This window comes from Esox lucius, chromosome 13, assembly GCF_011004845.1.
Source record: "Esox lucius isolate fEsoLuc1 chromosome 13, fEsoLuc1.pri, whole genome shotgun sequence".
Lineage (NCBI taxonomy): Eukaryota > Metazoa > Chordata > Actinopteri > Esociformes > Esocidae > Esox > Esox lucius.
The window spans coordinates 26,119,044-26,143,441 of NC_047581.1; the positions used below are offsets into that span (position 1 = coordinate 26,119,044).

At 41.2% G+C, this 24,398-nt stretch overlaps 1 protein-coding gene across 1 annotated transcript in view; it reads left to right on the top strand.

Annotated features, from left to right (window-relative positions):
- The first annotated feature begins 279 nt into the window (after positions 1-279).
- The window catches only part of tnc (tenascin C), a 64,785-nt gene continuing 40,666 nt past the window's right edge, over positions 280-24,398 (top strand). Inside the window, exon 1 of the mRNA XM_010876681.4 lies at positions 280-402. The gene's annotated coding sequence lies outside the window, so the exon portion shown is untranslated. The remainder of the gene's footprint in view (positions 403-24,398) is intronic.

The window sequence follows — 24,398 nt, forward strand, 5'->3', positions numbered from 1 at the left end:
TACATCTTAATGGATTCCCTAAAAAACATGGCAAAGAACCCTCTAATGGCCCATGCCAGAGCTTTCACCAATACAATAGGTGCAACAGCTGATTGTTTGTCAATTATATTGAAAATGCTTTAAAGTGACTTAATGAGTTTCCTGCCCATAAATCCCTGCTAGCTGTTGCTTAAGACAATAGCGTGCCAAAGGGAGGGATGAGCGTTCGCTGGTCTATTTTAAGCAGGGCAGGACAGGCGACGACCCCCGAAACTAAAGCAAGCAGCAGAGTGGAGGAGGAGACTCCAACCCAAACAGAGCAGGTGCCTCTTGTGACATCTGCCTCAGTTCACTGGGGAAGCACCCTGCAGCAACCATCAGCCCTGACAATGAAGTGCTCGGCTCTGTCTTCATATAGATAAGGTACCCTTTCTCACTTTTGTCGTTTTGCTGGGATCCATTTAGAAGCGTCATAATATATTTACGCTTATTTTTGTGCAACGATGAATCATGATATTCAGACTGGAAGTAATGTTTGTTTTTGTCCATTTTGTTTGGAAAAGTATTGAATTTGCATAATTATCATGTGTTGCAAAATCTTAGAATTTTAGAATTTGGAATAAAAAGCTATTTTCTCATTTTCTAAACTAAACAGCTACATTTCAGAATACATGGAAATAAAACATGTTTTTAAACAAAAATAAATAGAAAAATAGCTAGATTCAATCTCATGTAATATTGATTCATTTTCTTTTTCATCAACCCTCTTTAATTTAATCAGGCTGACAAGTCAAAGCCACAAGGCTGTTTATCCAGACAAATTATTGATTAACCTAGGTCCGTGTTACATTGACCAAGGAGCATATTGAAGACAGGCAGTTATCATTGAGCCTTTCTATTGGATCTATGTAACTCTCCTCTCCCCATACCTGGCTTATCAGATTATCAGAATCCTGTTGTTGGTTACAGTTTGCAGGGTTTTACAGGGATATGAATCTTAATGTGTGTATTTGTTGTAATCGCTCATTGATCTGAGGGGGATAGAGTGGTGATGTGGACACGGATTAAAATATGGCAGTGACACATGAGAATGGGTACACAGAGTGGGTGAATGGCAATTTCAGAGAGATTTATAAGAGACTGAGTGTGAAAAAGGGCCACAGAAAGGAGCCCCTGATAGAAATTCATGGCATGTTCACCGTCCAACATGTCCTCCTTCTCTACGTATACATCCGCATGTGTCCCATCTGACACACATTTGCTATGTAGTACCCTAAAGGAAACCTGCTGCCAACTCAGCCTATGGCTACAGAGAGACCATTCTTATCCATTATTTCAGGGGCCCGGTTAGGGAAAGGTGATAGCAGTAGAGGGGCTTTGGTCAAAGTTGCTTTAGTATTCCACGTAACCACTCACTTCGGCTGAGAAGGACAGCCATAGCTTTTACTGAAAACCGTTCTAAAGGTCACTGAGACCACAGATATTCCAGATGTATTTTAAGTGTGGGTGGATTTTAATGAGTGCACCCTTTAGACATATTAATGACATGGCCTGAACTAAGGCGGGCTCACTCATGCGGGGGTTGTTATTTCATGACAGGTTTCAGCGCAATTTCATTCTGTTCACAATCTTGGTCTTTTTGAACTGACAAACCTTTCGGCTTGGCGAATGAGAGACTCTAAACTCCAAATGTCAGGACAGGAAATTGATCTTTGGCTTTGGTAGTGTAACAGTCTTATTTTGGCAGCTTTAGGTGTCTCACAGGTGTTGAGTTATCTCTCTGTCTCGTGGCATGTCGTAGCCAGGATAGGCATGGAGAGCATGTGGCCCCTGTGCTGGGTTGAGGAAGGTCCTTAGCTTATTTTTGGCCAGGGGGACTTGGGACTGAAGCTGTTACTTAGCTGGCATCAGTCTGTCTGGGAGTGGGATTATAGGGTGAATGTGGAGGTGAGGGTTTGCAGACAGATCAGCAGCCTCCGAGTTGCCCTTGTTTTAATACAAGGGTTTCATTTTGGGGTGTAGGCCAGTAAATTACCTTGTGTGGCGTGTCCAGTGAATTTGAACCACCAAGATATGTTCAGTAAAATATGTTCAGTTTCTTATCCATATGTAGTTAAAAAAGGTCCATACATACCCTGAACCTATTTTTTGTATCGCATTGCTTTAGATAGGATAAAAGCTGTTGCACAAAATGCTAAAGCATATTTAGTGTTTTCCTCAGGAACAACAGCCTTTTAGCTAAGTCACTGCAACCTTTGGCAACGTTTTCAACCTGAAGGCAAAAGGGTCTTGTTTTTAATAATCAGCACCAGGTCTGTCTCTAAATAATTCACCATGTTCACTGCTATGCATATTGTCTTAAGCCATTTCCAGTTGAGTGTGCTAATATTATCCAGTAGTGTGAACAGTCCATTATGGTGAAGTATTAACAGTAAATGTTAAATGGCGGATGAGGAAAGCTGTTGGAACTGTGTTCACTATTCAAAGATGACCACACGTACGTGCACCCATGTGCACACACTCAATAATGTGCATGCATATACACACACACACACACTCACACACATGCACACAAACACATCCCTTGAGCAACCAGATATGTTGGCGATTTAGTTCTCTTGTGAATAGTTAATAAGCTTAACATTAGACTCAGAATATTTTATGAGACAACGGTATGTTGGGTAGGATAGAAGGAAGAAAACCTGAAAAAGCCATACGGCTTATGGACTGCCAAAGATAGCAGACACAACAATTCCTCAGGGTGAGAGGGAGAGAGCGACAGAGAGAGAGAGGAATTCTCAATAATCAGAGATCTTAGAGGTATTCAGAACGTTGTATTTGCATCCCTGTAGGCACTATTCTCAGATGGAATAAGATCTTACACTCCAAAAAATCTAATGAATCTAAACTTTAATTGAGTGAAGATTGTTCAAAGAAAAGAAAAATATCTCATCAGGATATCATTCCTTTATTACAAATGTATGTGTGTGTGCCACAAATGTAAGCGCCAGGAGTTAGCTAAACTTCATTGGAACTTTGATTGCAACCAGTTTATATGATCTGATGAGTCTAAAATGTAGCTTTTTGGCAACAAACACCAGAGGTCGGTTTGGAGTAGAAAGTAACCCAAAGTATTGTAGGGAATCTGTTGTTTTGTGTTTTTTTAATTGCCATTCTGTATACCAATCTTCATATGCCACTGCCATTTAAGGATCTGGATAGTTTCTGTATGGAGAAAGGCTCTCAAATCCACTCCTATGAGTTCTCCAACTTCAGTTAACATGATAGGAGACCACTCAGAGCTGTAATCTTGGCAAAGGGTCCACAAAGTACTTAATGTAGAGGTGCTTGGTATTTATGTGTAATACCAAGCTGATAAATAACAATAAAAAAGTGTTCAGGTTTCCTAGGGTGCCAATCATTCTGGAGGGTGTTATATCTCACATGTTCTATATGTATCATATTAAGAGAGCTTTCAATGAGGGTTAACCCTAACCCACATTTCTAAAGTTCCCAGGGTAGAAAGACTTGTGAACAAAGCTTATAGGTTAGTAAGGAACATCCACTATGTTGCTGAAGCTTTGAAGTGTTCCCATATATATATATATATATATATATATATATATATATATATATATATAGTATTAATGGATCCTTTAAACGTATTTAATCTAAGTAAAAGCTCAAATGTTTGTCCTCCATTCATCTTCATACAGTACAGTATGGTATATAAGTGGCACTCTGATTCCTTTATAGAGCATTTATTTTGGGTAAGATTGCACAATTCTACCAAAATTGTTGTTGGATAAATCTTGTCATCTAGAGGGAATAATCACAACATACGGAATCCAGCTTCCCGGATTTCTGGGAATTTCTGGCATCAGGGATTTTTATGAAGTTACCAGATTTGTACAAACCTAACTCGCACGCACAGGGCCTAGAATAGTATTCTAGTATTCTATAGCACTATTAGTGTTGGAGAACAGTGAACAGTGTTGGTATTCTATAACAAGGTTATTGTCAGAGAACAGTGAACGGTGTTGGTATTCTATAACAAGCTTAGGTTTGGAGAACAGTGAACAGTGTTGGTATTCTGGTTTTTAGTGTTATGAAATTCACTGCTGACGATGACATAAATACATATAATTTAAAACTTCTAGATGGGCTTAGCTGCATTGATTTCAGTATGAAGCTGAGAAAAGTGCCCTTTCCCGTTTCGTTTTTCTGGGTGCCCTGTACCCAAGATCTTACAGGTAACAGGTTCTGGATGTTATGTACATGTTTATCCCACTTATAGCATGCCAACAAACAATCACACAAACATACATTGACCAATATAAACAACTTTTTCCAATGTTTCTCCTTTTGGCAAGTGAAGTCATACTGATTCTCCATTAGCCTAGTAGATGACATGTAGGCACCTGTGCTGAGAACACTCACATGTTCTACATACCAAGTAGGCTAGTTATGTGTGAAACGAATGTCACTGACCTCAAACTTGATACAAACCATCGAAGGATCTTCCAAGGTGAAATGTCCCTGTAAAAGATAAACAAAAAGAATGTAAGAAATAAATATCCTAAACATAAACAATTTTTTTTTAACACTAATACAATTGCTCAGAGAAATAGAGCAATTATAAAACAAGGAATTATAAAAAAAAAGATATTTGAATCACAGCTTTTCAATATGGACTTGGATGTAGCTATATGTAGATATTGTGGCAATTTCCTCAGGATTTTCTGTTTGGGATTATTCTCTAGATGGAAGACCCACTGTTGACCAAGATTCAGCATCCTAGGCAGAGGCATTTTGGTAAAATGTCCTAGTACTACTTAAGGTAAAGTGCTCAGCATTAATGGAAGGGAAATAGCCCTCTCATTCTACATTTAATATTTTTACCCTGAAAAAACAAGGCGTATCCACAGTCATTGTAGTTTCACTTGAGACCAATAAAGAATAATCTTGAATTATCATGAAAAAAAAAATGCAATCATTTTAAAACAGCTTTTGGTGAAGCCAGGACCTCTCTTCAAAACACACTTGCCGAATATACAATAATGGGTGAGGGGATAACATAGACTATAGATTACTCTTTGTTCTGTTTCTGGTCCATCATACATACAGCTAGCTATATATACACAGTTTATATACACAGTTACCTTTCAAAATTTTAAGCACACCACGTATTCCGACTATCATAGGTTTTTTTAAGTTAACATTTTAATGTATTTATTTTTATTCACAACAATGAACATATACATTACATTTATGAATGTAGAATTTTGCTAAGATAATTACCGTATTGATAAAGAACTTGGCTTCAACATCGTTATTACGATAGGCATAGTGCCATCTAATGTCATCAAAGGCAATCATCGGTTTATTAGGATACTTGACTCTAAACATTCCATGAATTTCAAGCCATCATTTATTATTATGACACGACTGTCATAGTAGACTATATTAGCTAGACAATCGTGACTAGCTAGCTAGCTACTTGTAAATGAGGATCCTCGTAAACTGCTAACTGCGGCATCTACATTTTTTAAACTGCGTTGGCCTTCTGCACAAGAAACTTTGTATACCCCATTTGTTTTTGCATCACATTCTCAAAGCAGTTGTTTGCAACATGTGCTCTACAAATGGTAGGCTTCGTGGGCACGATTTAGCAAACTATGCTTATAGTTGCCTGCTGAATCTGGGAATGACAGGTAATGTACGCATTCAAATTAGGATGGGATGTGGGAATATTAAAAGCATATCATTGGATGGATTTCAATGACGCAACGGTGTGGCTTCAGGTCTTCCTAGAAAAATCATGATTGTAGTCAAGTGATTGGATTTTTAGATTAGGCTCTTCAGACATGACAAGGACATGTATTTTTCATACTTTAAACTGCCTTAGTTCAAATGTTGATTTAATTGAGTAAAAGTGCAGATTGAAAGGACTGTCTCCTACATGTCAAATGGCTCCATATTCCCTACAAATTGCCCTATGGGCTGTAGTCAAACGTAAGGACAAAGTGCATGATTTGGGACTTATTCAAGCTCTCTTCTCTGCCACAGACTATATTCAGTAAGGTGATCCATTATAATGAAATTACTTTAAACCTGGTTGGGTCAAGACAATATTCACTCTGAAATCTAGAAAGGTGGTGTGCATAGTCAACACATAATGGAGTGTATTGGGGAAGACATGCTTAGAAAAAAATACATTGTAACATGTAACTCTAACTTACTCTTTTGTGAGAATATTATTTTCAATGCATGATTAAACTGAGGAACCAGTTACTACATAGACGATGCACAGACTATTTTGGTCAACATTTTTATGGTAGCTATTTCTTTAGCAAGGCCAATGCCATTATATTAAAATTACAGAAAATGTCACATCAGGTTTGTTTTATTAGCAACATAGTGTGCTTCAGACACAGCTAACAGTCAAAAGAATTAGTTTGAGTCTAGACATGAAGTAAACATTACTGTTTCTGGTCTTGATAGAATTATATGCTCCTGTCTTTAATAACTTGTAGAGTAAAATGTACCATGTTCACAACAGTGACTTGAGGCTAACAGCCTCATCATGAATCTGCCTTAAAAAGGGCTATTTTCTAACAGACAGACTGACAGACAAGACAGATGGAGGTAGAGAGAGAAAAACTAGTTTGCTCTGCCTTGTGTGACACATAACGGCCATCTAATCATGCCAAATGCAAATGACCCAGCTCCATGACTGCTTGGCACAGTGAGCTGGCACAGCCTAAACTCATCTGGCCCCCAGTTCCTCTGGGTTGATCTAAATACCCACTGTGAGGGCGCTTCAACTCGCTACAGTCAAGTGCTTTTGGCAACCACGGAAATAAGGGTAGAAGGAGGGAAGAACACCCTTCACAGAGCTTTTCTCATCCTCTGGTGTCCTTGGGCGGGCGGGCGGTTGTTTTGTGACATAGTGGAACCAGTGCCGCTGGATCTATGAGGATGGGCTCATCGACTTCAATCATCTTTGCATTTTTCGTCCGGCTAGAACTTTCAATGATCTCTTGTGGACCACTGGCATAAATCTGTGTTTTCTCCCGTCTCACTCCTGACCTGATTGGTTCTGACATGAAGCTAGTGCCAACCATGGACTATTAATAAAGCATTTTAGGGTAGAGGTGTTGTAGGATCAGATATAATCTCATTATTGGTGATCTAGGGAAAACCTGATCCTGGAACAGTACTCTTACACCAAGGCCACAGGCCTAGACCTCTTTCTTTTTCCTGAGTGAGGCAGCACGGCACTCCGCTTACCAGAAGAAGAGTCCAGTGTGCCAGTTTCTTTAATGTGTATGTGTGTGTGTGTGTGTGTGTGTGTGTCAGCCCCTTTTTTATCCTGTAGAACAAACGACTGCATTATTCAGCTTGCCATTTCATCTAACTACAACAGGCTAAAGAGCCTAGCTATCTCTGTGCCAGCAGGCCACCATCTCTGTCTACCTGTGTTCCAAATGCCTTTCTATACTGTAGTACACCAATTATGATCAGAGCTCTATTGGCTAGGCTTCTTACATGGACAATAGGCTGCAATTTGGAAACCACACATTTAGTTCCCTACAAGGCAATGGGAAATCAACTAAAAATTAATGTCCTGTATTGATGCCACTTATTCACCCCCAACATCTCAACCAACAACGTTATCTACTAGGAGTTCAAGCCAGGAATTTAAACATCTCACAACTCATGGCTGGTAAATCAACACAGCAGTTTAATTGCTGTGTGTTTATCAGATTTATGTAATGGTAACCTCGTTCCCGGGCTCAATAACTGTGGCATATATACGGTTCAATAGAGAGGCCGGCTGGTGGACCAGATGAATGTGCACGGTGATAATCATTAACAGTGCTCAGTAAGGACTGTTGACTTGTGCTGCATTGAAGTGGTGCTATGTATGCTGATATGCCAGACATTACCCCAGACTGTCAGGCAAGTAGATCCTTCCCAGCAACAGACCGTCCCATTCCAACCAGAGGAAGAATGAATGTGTTTACATGGCACACTTGGCCACACATACACAGGCACACACAGACACACTGTGAGCACTTTGCTTAAATTGGCTGTTAAAGTCTTAGCTTCACTCTGTCTTGCCTGTGTTAATGGTCAAGTGATAATGTTTGGATGTGCCAGTATCTCAACATGCTCGTGGTCTTGTCTGCTTAGCTAGGGCTTAGTGTCATTAAAGCCCCAGCTCAAGTCCATCAGACTTTAATGTGGAGGTGGTAATGGCTGGAAAGGGTCCCGCACGGAGATGCAATCAGCGTATCGGGGTTCAAATACTATTTGAAATATTTTCATTTTTCATTGAGGATTTTCTACAGCCTGTGTAGGGTTAGAAATTGGCTGTGTTAGCATTTTTAGGATTTGTCCATTTAGCCAAGTACACACAATACGTTTTTAATAGGAATTAAATAGTAAATGGGTAGTGGTATTGGCAAATAATGTTAATGTCTGATTCTTTCTATGAAGAATGTAACAGCTGATTTGTCAATAAAAACAAACTGTTTAATTTGTAAAGGAATCCAGCTCTGCTAAGATCTCTGTCTGCTGTGGATCAGAGGCCAAATACATTTTGGTTTCACGCCATTGTTGTAAAAACAACCCAACCTTCGCTTCTATCCTGGCAGAATTCAGCTGATGAGATCATTGTCCAAGAATAAAGGATGGTCTGTATTCATCAGGTTTTTTAGATTAGCCCCTCTGTACCTACAGGGCCTTCAGAATGTATTCAGACACCTTAACTTCCTCTATATTGTGTTGGGTTATAGACTTAATTAATAATTGATTATATCCTGACTATAGTCCCATCATAGCATGATGCTCCCACCACCATGTATCACTGAAGGGATGGTATTATCCAGGTGATAAGCATTACCTTGTCTGCCAGATGTAAAACTTGGCATTCAGGACTAATAGTTTGGTTTTGGTCTCATCAGACCAGAGAATCTTTTTCCTAATGATCTCAGAATTCTTTAGACAGCTTGTCATATACCATTTATTCAGGAGTGGCTTCTGTGTAGCCACTTTACCATAAAGGCCTGATTAATGGAGTTGCAGCAAAGGTTGTACTTCTTGGAGGCTCTCCCATCCCTTCAGAGAAACTCTGAGGCTATATTTGAGTGGTCATTGGGTTCTCCCTGACCAATGCTCTTCTTTCCAGGTTTCTTAGATTGGTTTGCCAGCAGTCTTGGTGATTCCAAACTTCTTCTATTTCACAGTGATGGAGTCACTGTGCTCCAGGGAACTTCCATTGCTATAGAAATGTTTTATTACCTTCCTATGATCTGTGACTCAGAACAATTCAGAGGTCTACAGAGATTTCTTTGGAATTCATGGCTTGGTTTCTTCCCTGACATGAACTGTGAAGTATGGGACCTTATATAGACAGGTGTGTACCTTTCTAAAGCATGTCCAATTTATTGAATTTACCACCAGTGTACTCCAAACAATTTCTAGAGAAATCTCAAGGATGATGAAAGGACAAGATGCATCAAAACACATATTTTATTTCTTATGGGATTCACAGAATGGCACCATCATAAAACAAAACATGGCAACAAAGAAAAAAAAATGAATTGACCCCTGTTCGAAAGTATGCATACCCTAAGTTCTTAATATTGTGTATTGCCCCATTTAGCATCAATGACAGCCTTTTGTAATAGTTATCTATGAGGCCCCAAATTCTTGCAGGTGGTATAGCTGCCCATTCGTCTTGGCATAATGCCTCCAGGTCATGCAAAGTCTTTGGTCAACTTGCATGAACCGCACGTTTGAGATCTCCCAAGAGTGGCTCGTGATATTAAGGTCAGGGGACTGTGATGACCACTCCAGAACCTTCACCATTTTCTTCTGTAACCACTGGGGGGTCAACTTGGCCTTGTGTTTAGGGTCATTGTCGTGCTGGAAAGTCCAAGAGCGTTCCATGCACAACTTTCGTGCAGAAGAATGCAAATTGTCTGCCAGTATTTCCTGATAACATGCTGCATTCATCTCGAATTTTCCCAAGATTCCTTGTGCCTTTAGAGCTCAAACACCCCCAAAACATCAGTGAGCCACCTCTATGCTTCACAGTGGGGATGGTATTCGGTTCACTATAGGCCTTGTTGACCCCTCTCCAAACATAGCGGAATGGTTGTGACCATAAAGCTCTATTTTGGTCTCGTCACTCCATATTACACTGTGCCAGAAGCTGTGAAGCATAAATGTTCGAACAGGGCAATTTGGGTTATTTCTGTTATCATTATGATTTAAATAGGAGCCAAACAACTATGCAAATGGCCTCATAATAAATGGCCTCATATGATAAATTTTTTTTTGCATGATCAGTCATCTTTTCAAAATCAATGCCAAAATTTCCCAATTTTTGCCAGGGTATGCAAACTCATGAGCACAACTGTATGTACATGAGATATTTCAATTATTCATTTTCAGTAAATTTGCACACATTTCTTACATTTTTTTTTGCTTTGTCATTACGGTGTATTGTGTGTAGATTTATGGCAAAAGAAAATATGTTTATCAATTATAAGTTAAGTCTATGACAACAATATGTGAAGCACTGAATATAATTATGCTCGTTGTGACTTTAAAGGCAAAGATTTTGTGCTGTGGTCTTAGTACATCATTTCCTCAACGAGACATACGGCTCCATCCCTTGTCTTTACTGAAGTGACCCGTAGCCATTTGGCTCTGCATGGCTGGTCATTACTGATGGGGCGATTCAGTCACAGTTCCACAGTCAAATGCAGTCACCTCTTTGCGCCAAGTAAGTTAAAACAGCTGAATAAAATCTGTGTCACTGTTTATACAGATTTGGTTAGATACAATATCTAAAATATGTATCAGAGTAGACTGTATAGAACTATATTCCTTACATCCTCATTCGCACATCATACCTAAATGTAAGATCTTTTTAAATCAGTGCAGAGAAAAAAAGAACAGAACCTTCATTGTTTTGGTTTTGCTGCCATCATCAATCATCACAGCCATATTCAATGACCCTGTTGTTCTATTGTAATCATCAAAACTATGGATACCTGCACATTTGGAGGGAGGCTCTCTGCTTGTTTGCCTGATCAGTAGTTTAATGCTGAAGAGTCACAGGTTAATGTCTTTGGGCGACTGTGGGAAATAATTTGGGTTTGCCACCAAATAGTACTCTATTCCTCTTATACAGAGCATCAAAAAAGTTGTCAGACTCTTGAAAAGTGCCCCAATGGGGTCAGAAAACATTTACCCATTTGTCAACTTTTTCTGAATTAACCACAGTTTGGGGACGTTTGTCCCTTTTATATAGTTAAGTCAGAAATATAAATATACACACGCAAACACACACAGCCACCCTCAAACTGTTTATTAGATCTCTTTTAGATAGATGGTTACTGCAGTGCTGATACGATAATAGCTTTAGGGAGCCAATAACTTGGTATGTCCACGAATGCACGCTTCCGAGACAGGCAGTGTATTAAAGCCGTGCTTTATGTTCACGAGCTGGGATGTAGGTGCACAGACGTATAAAGGCTAGTGCTCCATTAACCCTTCCTTTGAATTTATGATTAGGTAAAAGTCGAGTGAGTGGGGGGCGGCACAGGGGGTGTGGACAGATAGGAGGAGTGAGTCTATCTGTCGGTGACAGAACAAAGGATCATATTTCAGGTTTGGTGCAGATTGCTGACTTACAAATATTCTCCCAAAGCAGGTGATTGTTTTGGGGCTGTGAATAAACGAGCGCCGTCACTGGGTTATTTCGCACAGGAAGTAGAGGAGACTCTGGTTCATCCATCTGTCTAAATGACATGTCATCATGGGGGATAAGACCCAGAAGAGGACCCGCTCCCTCCCCAGTCCAAGAGCTCCTCAATCAGACCATGCTTCAGTACTCAGAGGACAGCAGATAGGAGCCCTGATCTGCCCTCCCATTCTCTGCCGACAGTAGCTTGTATTTCGGGGCTCTGTATGTAACTGATTGTGGATATGGCAGTTAACTAAAACCATTCCCTCCATCTTTACCTTACCCGTGTTTATTTATCACATTGCAGCCAGGGAAATGTGTGTGTGTTCTTTTGAGTGTTTGCGTGCGTGCGTGCGCATGTGTGCGGGTAGGTGGCTGGGTTTCTGTGCACGTACGCGTATGGAGCTTGTTAGTTCCTCTATTTCGCACCTAGAGAGTTAGACACTAAGCTCTTTGTATGGCTGCTGCCGGGTGGCTCACAGTGGAAGTGAAGGACAGAATGAACAACAAGTAGACCACCATCCCCATTCATTCAGCCCGGATACTCTCCCAGCATGTCAATGTATAGCCTTTTTAATGGACTTTGCAGGCATCCCCAGTCTTCCGTGCAATGAGATTACGGAGCTGTGCTTGTCTGCCTCACAATAGTGGCTGCGTTGATATGAAAAAACCTCTTTGGCTTGTTGAATGCAATAAGGATGGAGTACTCAATGAATTTCAGGAAAAATATTTCCTTCTTCAGAATGAAATTTACGTGCAGACGTATTTGAGTCCACTGGGTGTTCACATTAAAGGGTTGGATATTGGGATTTGGGGCAGAGTTGATCTTGGTGCGGGTTGCTTTTTCAGCAGAGTACAGAAATTGCTCAATGTATCATTAATCATTAGGGTCTAATGTGGCGATGCAGGGACGTTATGTGTCTAACTCAGTGGGGCTTGTTTAAGTTCACTGAAGTTTATTCACAAGAGGTTCCTGCAGGATGAGATCATACTGCAAAACCCCCAAACCCATAAGAGGCACGGTAAGTTTGCCAAATAAAGATGCTGTTTATGTCTCCCAACTGGCACCTTATTCTCTTTATGGTGCACGTTCTCTGGCCAGGTCAGAAATAGTGCACAAGAGGATAGGGTGTGATTGGGACAACCTCCCCCCTGTGCTACCTGCATGTATACTCTAGTCTCCTATTGCCTTTCTGAGGTAATTTATGGGGTTTTTCCGATTACAGAAGCTTGGTTCCTGACATGGCCGTACACTGTTCTTCAGTCCACTTCTCACCTCAGGAAAACATGATTGACAGGCCAGGTGCTCAGACAGACTGAACTGCTGGAATATGGATGGAGATTAATGGTCTTGACTTGGTGCTGCATTCACTTTCAGGATAACTGAAATGGTTCTCTTAATAATGGACTACCTTTGAACAGAGCCCAATGGGTTCACCAAAAGTCTTTACCCCAGCACACCGGACGGTTGCTGAAAAGCTAAGATCAGATGTTTGTGGCCAGGTTGGACGTACACAACAGTCAGACTGATGTGTCTGTCAGTAAATCTGTCCTTCTGTCACTCTTTTGCTTTCTTTCTTTCTCTCGCCCTCTATTTTTCATTTTCTTTCGTTTTCTCTCTCTCACGCTCTGCCTCGCTCCCTCTCTCATAAATCTCTGGTATAAGAGCAAAGGCTCCTCCTCACCACCCCACAAGGTTTTTTTAAGCGTCTGATTTCAGGCAAATGTCCTCCATAACCGTATTAACATACAATTTACTGTTGTTGGACGCTGTGGTTGGTTGCACCAGCGATACATTCCAATGTACATAAAGCTTTGTGCTTTGCTGGTAAAATATGTGTGGGTCAGAGTGGGAGTATTGAGGTCTCTGTGCCTGGCAGCTCAACACAGAACTTTATTCCACACTGTGTCCCAATAAAAGCCTTGAAACTGAAGAGGAAACATTTATCCACAAATGTTTGCTTCACTCGGCAAAAATAGCCACCCTGATAGACACATTTATTTTTTTAATGTTCTGCGAAAACACCCTAAAGAATACTGACCTAAATACAACATATACACAACATACATATATAATGACCTTTTTGTGACACAAATGTGACAAATCTACTGAAATCCTCATGCTGGCGGTTCGTTTTATACCAGGATGTTTGGATTGCATAGTTCTGATACATAGTTCTATTATAACTTTGCCAAATTGATTTAGGGATCATTTTGTAAAATACTGGGATGAGACTGTAAGGTTGTTATGGTTCTTGCCAAAACTATCCAGACAGAGGAATTCATTAATCTAAGCAATTTATTTCATGTTTTGATTTACCGTTTCAATTTGGACCAAAATATCTTGCATTCAACAGGAGAGTTGTTTGAGAAATTGAAGTGGAGGATTTATTCAGGGAAGCAACTGCATGTTCTGAAAACGATTATTATTAATAGCTGTTTAAATATGATTCCACTTCTTGTCATGCTAGACCTCGACATTTGACATTGAGGGGAACACTAGCTAAACAGACTATTAGTGTGTCAGTGTTTGACCCATTGGTCTTAGTACTTGATGGATTTTAAATAGTTACTATAAACCAAGCATCAGGCAGAGGATGGAGTTGAATCTACTGCCTTCATGCAGGTAGTTACCCTGGTTGTTTATCCTTTTGTGATCAAAGAATAATCCCTTTCCACCGAATGTGTATAGACAGCCATTTTACAGCTGGGGAATTCAATGTTCTTTTTGTCTTGGCAATGAGAGTACAATTGTCCAACGCAATTGAGAAGTTCTAAGACCAGTCTTTGTTTATTTCCAATGGGCCTTCACATTTGGCAGAAGGAATCCTGGGTGACTGGAGGTGGCTATATATTTTCTGTATGTGGGAGTGTGAGTGTGTGCAGCAGGCTTGTGTTGCAGTAAATTGTGGGATTCCCTTTAGACAAGGCTGTGACCTGCTGCCAGCTGCCTTGGTCCCCTGGGGCCTCTCAGGTTCCTAAGGGTCGTGTGTGTGTGTATGCATGTGTGTTTTTTATTTTTTACCGTCCAGGGGGGGCTTTTGAAGACTGGGTTTTATACGTGTTCTTGAAGGGCGAGCATACCACCAACCCTCCATAACTCTATTTTCCGTAACCCCTTTAAAGCCATTTGGCTAGCCATATATTTGGAAGACAGCCATCCATTCTTTAATTTGTTGTTAGCAACATCCAATGTAACTAACTCTCTCAGATTCAAAGCCGTTTCTTTTTGCCTGCTCATTTTGAAGAATGGAATGACTAACTTGAATATGCGCTGGCAAGTAAAAGACCCATGTTTCCTCCTTTCCATTCAGAGGAAATTACCCAGTAGACTCTCTGCTCTGATCTGCTCTCACACAGAAGCTACCCTTGTAATTACAGGATGCTGCAATGCACTGTGCCAGTGCTTTCACTGACCAACAGAGCAGACTTGTATAAACCCACACACACACACACACACGTTAAGGGAACCATAGAGCTGACACCATGCAGATTCTCGGGGGAAGTGTTTATAGGCTCTTGTATGTTAGGGCAGCCCACATGTAAACTATACACACTGAGATAAATCCGTTACTCAATTATTTCTTTGCCACATTCAATTTGATTTATGAGTGTGAAAGTAAAGGCATCCCAGAATCTTTACTGTGTAACGCTCATCGTAGTTTTCAGGTTTTCTTTGCAAGGCTACTCTGAATTCTGGTATACCCTGTAGATACCAGGTAACTGCACAAGTCCTAGAAAACTGTCCTGAATGGCGTGGTGGAATAGAAATTCAACTGCAGCCCAATCTGAACAAACCGTCTGCACATTCTGCAACATTGAATCGTCTGCCAGCGTGTAAGCTCATCTCTATGTTTGACATTTAATAGAGGAGCGCTGGGAGGACCGAAAGACATATAATGAGGTGCTGTCTGCTAGAGGAGATGGACGCCGTGTTCCAGCTCTGTTTCAGGCACCATGACTTCTTCTGGCTAATCTCCAGGTCTGTGTGGTAGCAGAACCACGAGATGTTGAAGGCTCATGGAAATATAATGCAATGCATCCTTAGTGTCATCATTCTTCCCCATAAGGTGTGCTACTCTTACCTCAGAGCCAGATGGTCCCTACTGTACCAGCTGGGACACACAGCATTTATGGACTTTATAGGCCAAGCAAGCTTTTTTCAATGTATTAAATTCATATATATCATATTACATGTTTTCTGTTTAGCATGTTTTGTTACTATTGTGTAATGTTTAGCCCACAACTATAATTGTGTTCCCTTTAATTTGTGTTGAACTGGAACAATGTACCATTTTGAAAACCATACTTAAAAACCAATAACTCGAACCAATTTTTAAAGACGCACATGTGGTTTCAGTCCATTTTTTGGCTCTGCATTTGGCTTCCATAAAAGAATTATTGAAACATAAACCAATGCTATCATTGAATGAAAGCTTTGGGGCACATTTGAATGGCTAATGCATGTTCTTAAAAAATAAATCTGTGAGTCCTCATAAGTGAGCACAGCATGACTAAATCTGCATTCTCTTTGTTTCAAAGAGGCTCTTTGGGTTGAGAAAAGAAGTAGAATAGTCAGACTGCACACCTCAGGAAATACCCAGAACCCCTCTGGCATCTGCAACGCTAGTTTATCATTAAGAAACACTTAGGATTCCCTTCACTATCCCCCCAAACCCCTACAGCGGGCGATGGACCATCGTACCTCTTTGTTTGGAACTGGGTGACGCTGAGCTTCTGAGCTGCCTTCAGGGAAGCAACAGATACTGTCATCCCTTTGGAGAGCTACTGAATTTAACTGTAAGAGAGACAAAATCCTTTAAGGAAGCTGCGCAATGGAACCCTCCCTGGCTTGATACATTTTCATTGTCTTAAAAGCACAAAAATGTGAGTTAGCCATTTGTGCTACAGTATGCACTAGTATAGTGGCAATAGCCTGCCACTGTCTCATTGATTCTCATTGGCTCCTTTGTCATTTAATGTAGGCAGCTCAGTCTCTAGTGGCAGGCAAGCTTGGATGGGGAAAATCAATTGGCAGGTAATATGAGTGTGTATTGGGACGTGGGGGTCAGGGTTGTCATGGTCCAGGGAGACTTCCCAATACCACAGGTAGTTTGATCCAATTAGACCCTCTCCACCAGGGCCATTCCAATGCAAACCTGATTGCTTTTTTTTTTTTGTAATGCTGTCAAAATTATATAATATAATTGTACATAAATATTTCTTATGGGATATGCCACATGTTTCACTTGGACTCGTACAGTGTGTATTTAGGATGCAGGACGGAATGAAAATGTGGTATTTGCCAGTTGGAGTAAGCAAACAACATCGAACAACATCAATCTGAACGAGAAGTTACTGTGGTGACATTCAGAAGATTTCCGTTTTAACTTTGGAAGCGTTCCGTTAGTTATAAGGGGCTCAGTGTGAGACTATGAGGAGACTATGAGCGTCAGCACTATTGCCTCACAAAAGAAAATTCATTACATAGCGTACAATGTTCTGTCATTATTCCCACGTAGAGCAACTTCTGAACCAGTAGGGAAAAACACGCTAATGGGATCTCCATCGAGTCGGCAAGAAGTTAATGGATATTTAAAGCAGCACTTATGGCTGACTGCTTTTCAGACCAGTTCATTTGATCTTTGTTGAGTGATATTGTTTTCCATCCTAGATCCCCGAATGTCTGATTGACCAGTGGCCTGTCCACCTTCGCCCTGCTGGCTTGCTGGGCCTAAACCCTGACCTTTGACTCCTGACCTTGTTTCTATCACAGGATTTCACACCGTTATGATGGAGGATTTTTTAACGTTAGTCGGGCTGTTTAGGGTTGAGATTCTACTGGTGGCTTACAGCTGATTTATTAGTCTGTCTCTGTTAGATTAAAACAAGTTCCTGACTGAAGGCCCCCTTCCATACTCAAGGGTTTGTTTTTTATTCATCTTTGAGGATGTAGCAGCAGGCTTCAATCAGTGGGCTTAGAGAGGAAAACAGGGGCAAACCTTCATCTTCTGACCTTAATGGAACAGTAAACTCTACAATAAGTCAACAGAAATAATAAATTCTTGTAATTGGCCAGGTCTCCCATATAAAGAAATATTTTGATCTCAATAGGACTTTATAAATAAGGTTGAAATACTGTTAGGTCCAAAGTGATTGGCCTTCTTGATAAAGATGAGCTCTTTAAAAATAATGTGTTTGGCGTCAACATAAGAATGCTTTAGGAAGACAAACAAACATTGCTACAAAACATTGTGTTGAATTGATGATGTTATGGCCTACTCTGCTTCTCCTTAATCTCCTAAATCTTAAGGCCTTTTTTGGGGGTCCCAGGACCCTTCAAGTAAACAAGTTAACTGATAATTTAACACAAAAACTAAATGTAACAATGGCTATTTCTGTGTCCAGACTTGAACGCCACTGAAAAAATATGTGAATCAAAAAGGTCCACAGGACTAGGAACTGAAAAGATGAAGTATGTAGTTATCTCCCTGTGGACAGATTTTACTTGTAGCTGAAATGTTTTCATAAAGATTTTACTTTTCAGAGATTCTGTATGGAGAATCACTCCCCATAGGGTCTCCAAAACCAACAATAGAGGTATTACAAACAGTGATGCAAATCATTTTGACCGCAATCTTTTCTGAGAAACAGCATATCAAATAATAGAGTGTATATATATTTGAATGACATATTGTTACATTCATTCATCAAATTCTTGAGTCCTGGTTGTTCATAAAAGTATTTTAATACATAAAACAATTCAAAGCAACTACTTTATCATGAAAGGCATTATGCTGTAGAACCAATTATGCAAAAACATGCTCCAACTACATATGTTTTAGTCCCAGCTGTGAAACAACTGCGGGTGAAAAGTTACACACGAATATCAAACATCCTTTTGGGATGAGAGCCTGCACACTCAAAGGCTCCTCCACGTGTCTTTTTTAAGTGTTTTCGATCTACAGGATCTACAGGGGTATTCCATGTAGATCAAAGTTTTATCTGTTTGTTTCGATCCCTGTAGATGGAAACACTGCAATGTTACACAGAGATGTGACACTAGTAAACAGTTGTATGACTATCCATGATTGATGCTCACCTGACGGAGGGGCATCTCCAAAGCAAGCGGGCACATTTTCCCATTTGTGGACCACCACCATGCCTGTCCCAAGGTAAACATCAATCATGTCGTCTCTCTCCCCTGTCTCGTGGTGTGGCCGGGTATTCCCATGAAATAAGGGGAACTGACAAAGCCCTTTATTCAGATAGAATACCTCATCCCCTACAACCCAACCCCCCACAGCCTGTCACACAGCTTCTTCATCCCCCGTCGCCCGTCTCTGCAGTTAACGCACAGAGGTCAAGGTGTTCAGATGGTCATCACTGGGATTTCTGTCATCATCTCAGATGATTAGAGGGTTGACCTTAGTGTGGGCCTATATATGTGTAACACGGTACAATTTCATTTAATTCATTAAACGTATGCTCCTAAAACTGGAAGATGTAATTGCCAAATTCCCTTTTTCACTTATGTTGAATGCTGTTTGGCATAATTGTAGTATTTTTTACAGTGATAACACATTGAACAATCTTGTCTTGTGTTTCCCTTGGCATTCTCATCTTGTCCAAACCAAATAAATGTTGCAGCACTATTTGTTGTTGTGTGTGTTTGTGTGTGTTTGTGTGTGTGTGTGTGTGTGTTTGAGCATGTGTCCGTACGTGCGTGCGTGCAAGAAGAGGAGTTGACAGGGTTTGCTGGCAATAGTTCTAAAGCGTGACTTGTCCTCTATTTGGCACTGTGCTGGATTACTGACACTGGGGATGGAGAAATGCAGCTGAAAGGAAATGTTGATAAGAAGAAGCAGACAAGAAAGACCAAATCGCTGGTGGGGGAGGCAGGAGACTGGGGTGGGGGGCGGTGGGGACAAAGAGAAGGCTTTTTCCGCTAAATGAAATATCAGGTCGGAAGTAGATGCAGGGAAAAAACGGAACGCGGCAGTAAAGCAGGTTGAATCCAAATGGCAGTTCCAAGAGTGTGACATTTCAGGAGATCTCAGCTCAATCCCATTTGAAAGGAAAGGTTTTAGATCTATATTAAAGGAGACAGTGCACTTTCTATGTTTATTTTCTAACCAGTTTTAGAAATAATCACATACTGCAATCTCTTTCTCCAATTTACTTGTGAACAGGTCTTCATCTGTATATTGCAACGACATATTTTTACCAAAAGAGAACCATTATGGTCAATCCGCATATAAATAAAATAGTTTTTCATCCTTCTATCCTGGTTTTCCAATAGCCTCTTCCTTAAGTTGGCAGCCTGTCGCCATGCACCTGAGGACGGCATCAGTCATGTCACTGAAAGGCTTTGATAGATATTGATGATGTATGTGCATGACAGAGACACGCTGTGGTGTTGAGAAAAGAGGATCTCAGCTGGTCCACTACACTATAATTACCCTTCCCCTTCCTTACCATCCTGGACTGGAGGTGATCAAGCCCCAGCTCCCCTCCCCTTGCTCAACATTGTCCAGAGCTCCCTTTACATTGGCTACCATAACCCAAACTAAGCTCATTTGTCCCCCGAATAGACCCCTGATCTGTCCTTTGTCCCATCCACAACCTTCCATTCATTTTGCTCTAGAGAGCGAACAAAAGACTAAAAGGGAGAGCTGAACCTTTGGTCCAGACAGGCTGTGGAAAATGGCCTGTAAAGACTGCTGGTGTCTGAATGGGGTCGAGACGAGGATGGGAATCCCTCTGTAATTCTGGCCAATGTTTTTTGTCCGTCAAAATCCCCAGAATTCTTAGATTGTTCTGTCAAATGCAAATTTTTGTATCTCTGATTAACAACCTATTTGACTCCACCAATTTCTACATACATTAATTAGTGAGCCTCATTGAATGTATATGTATGAGTCAGGCACAGTGTTCTATTTTATACTTTATATATATCTTTCTACCTCTACTGTAACTTAAATATGTAGATGTTTTACTAGCACTGTTTCTTGTGTAATAATAAAGATTTGAGACCGGACAATTGTTGACAGCTTGAATCCTCAGTCATTAGTTTATGGTGCTGTGCAGACTGGAAGACATATAGCTAGCTCTTTCACGTGTTAATCTAGACAGCAATGAAGCCAGTCAAATAGCAGTAGTCTGTCATGTCTTATACCTGTTTCACATTATAAATCATCAGTTCAATGAAAACACAGCTTGAACTGCAATAAGCTTCCAGACGCTTCTCTCTTTCTGTGGAGCTTAAAGCTGTAGCAGATTTGGGGAAGGTCTCAGCTAGACACAAACTAGATGTTTATGTGTGGTGAGCTGATGATATACCAGGGTTTAATGTATTCATTGGAAAATGATGGGCTTGTAAATTCATTTAAATATTAATGTAATTGTGAGCTGTTAAGATGCTCATCATTTTAAAAAGAATTTAGGCATGTTGATGATAAATTGTCATAACAGCTAATCTGCTACACAACACAACTCAAAAGTGCCAAAGACAAACGAAGCACTGAAAAAGATGGGCTGTAATATTAGTGAATGGTTGTTCACTGAATCCAACAAACATGTGTAACTGTATAGGTGTTGAGCTGAAATATTTTTAACCTCAGCTGTCCGGTATTTCAGGGCATATTTGTGGTCACTTTCGCCATGGTGCCCTATATTCTATAGGACTCTGATTAAAAGCAGTGGCTATATAGGGAACAGGATGACAGTTGCAACATAGCGTCTGACTGCGCCATTTCCCCGGATGCCAGGCTGTCATCTACGGGGTGGGCAGAGGTCAGGTCTCAGGGGTCACACTTGTCACACTTTCCCCAGGTGGTCCCGACTTCCCAGCACAAACCTGACTCATATTGCCACATTCCACACTCAAGTTGGGATCTAAATGGAGCCCTGTTCCCCTTAATACCATGCTTTTGACCTGAGCCTATATAAACAATGCCCTTCTGAATAGGTCAGGGGTCAGGATGGCAACATAGTTTCCCTGGATGCAGGTTAAATCATTTCCATTGGATCCATTAGGGGAGAACAATCAGCCCATGTATAGTCCCCCAATAAAGTTTTCATTCAGCAGCCCTATCCGTTGCTTGTTAGACCATTCACTGTCCAGCCCTTTGTCGGAAGCCATGGTTTACTTGTCTCTACATGTACGGTTTGTCTATGTGTTGGCACTTGGTCCCTGATGACAGAAAAGCCTACAGAGCTGAGAGAAATATTCTGCATATTCAGCTGTGTATGTTTCACTGTCTGTACCTTTCGACGCTAAACTGGAAAATGTAATGTAGGCTTTGTGTGTGCTGCTGTCCGATTTTTTTCCTCTCTTTATAGAGTGGATTGACGGGGCAATTACGTATTTTATAAACATATGCAAACATCTGTAGCAAATGAGAAGAAAATTCCACTGACATGAAATGAGAGCTTTGTAGTCATTGATTTCATGCATGTCACCCAGTCATAAAAGTACCCTGAACATTTCTAGCGGCAGTTGTGTAATGACAGTTGATGATCGGACAGTCACTGGACACACTGCCTGCTGTGACCACCCAAAGGGAGGGGTTACCTTGGTTACTGTGGTCACACAGGTCAGGAGAGGATGTTAAGTCCAAAGTCCTGTCATTGTGTTGAAATTTACAGGCATTTTATATGGCTGCTCACGTCTGACAGTAGAAGGTTTGACTGTGTGTGCGTGTGTGTGTGTGTGTGTGTGTGTGTGCGTGTGTGCGTGTGTGCGCGTGTGCATGTGTGTCTGTGTGTGGGTGTGTGTGGTCTTTGGCACAAGACATTCCGCAGCTAGACTGCAGACATATTATTTTGTCGACATGTATGAATACTCCTGAGCACAGACTAATAGGTTTCATTTGTATATTTCCAAAAACACAACATAATTTGTTTTAGAGAACCACAGAAAATGACAAAGAAAGAAAGGATCCTCTGTCCTCCATCTCAGGGATGGCCCCATGTCTACTCGATCCTATCCTGAAGCCATGCCTATCCCCCTTGGGTTATGAATTATGGATCCTTTCTAATAAGCTGTTTCTCCGTTGTTTAACTTACTGTAGCCACAGGCTGATTGCTCTGTTGGCTGACTTTACTGGCACACTCCATACACTCTGAGCAAAGCACTCAGTGTTCTGGTCCATCCCATCCCTCCTATCGCTGTGTTAGTGGCCCATTACTGCATTAAGCATGGGTTCCTGTCCACTCACTGGGCTGGACCAGGACTGGACAGACTGGGAGCATCTATCCCCTGTTCCAGTGCTGCTCCGATGTCCACGCCGACCGTCCCTGTGGACCTAACCCACACCCTGCTGGCTAGCTGCTGGTGCATAATGGATGAAGGACAGACATTGGAAAGGGAGGACAGGAGCAGGGCAGTGGGAGCAGGGCCCATTATTACCTGGGAATTCATTTTTAATGAGGTAAACAGGTCTTTCCAGGTCATCTGCACCCTCTGTGGGTGGTTTGTCTGCCCCATCAGCTGCCTTATTGCTGCCTGCCTGCCTCCACTACCTCCACTACCTCCACGCCTTGACACGGAGGACTGCCGCAGGGGCCCCGTCTTATAATTAGGTCTCACTGTCATTGACGGAAAGTGTCTTACTTCCCGCAGAGTCCCTTTTCCTCGCCTTCAAGTTGAGTGCCACCAATTATATGGTGGCAAGAAGACCTTATTAAATGTGCTCCAGGCAACCTTTGCCTTACTTCTTCTCACTATCGGCAGATTAAGTTTTCTGTCAGCTCACATTATAATACACTTCAACACAAATGAGGAACTATAGCAATTTATTGATTCCACCCTAATTTGCTGCTGAGAAATGGGAAGCAATTTCTTTAGCTGGCTTGCATAACAGCGAGTTGTTCAATGTCATTCCGGAGAGAGATGTACTAGCTGTCCTTTTACATGTTGTCTTTTGAGGTGTATCTTCATTCTTATGCAGTATGTTATTAACACACTAGCAGCGTTTAGTGGAGGTTGTCACCCTCTCCACACTTTACATATCCTAGCAGCATATTTTCATCAGACATGTACATTTATATTCTAGTCGATAAATCAGAACATCCTTCTGCCTTAATAGAAAAAAAAATGGTCTCCTTCAAGCAAATGTCTGGTTCCGGATAGGTTTGAGATTAGATGACAGGCAAGGATACACACTCTCTCTCTCTCTCTCTCTCACACACACACACACACACACACACACACACACACACATACACAGTAGGCGGTGGTAGGGGTAGGAGCATGACAAACAGGGTGCAGTCAAGCTCCCACAGCAATTCCCTGTGAATCCTCCTTCTCTCCCGGGCTACGCTGCGGTGAAGGACAGAAAGGAAAAGAGAAAGAGAGAGAGAGAGAGAGAGGAGAGAGAGAAGGAGGGTGCGACAGGAAGGTGAGAAGAGGAACAGATGGAGATGCGCAGTATGTGTTCCACAGGAACGTAGAGACTGGGCATGTACAGACATCGTCATTTAAAACAGGTGCTATACTTAGACATGGCTTCACAGCATCTTTCCATACTGTCGTAACGACGTTGATTTGATTAGAACCCAGTGCCACTGTTGTTACCCAGGGACTGATAGTTGACACATATCTAGCATCAGATAGATACCTATTTACCCTCAGGGGAGCCAAAGCTAT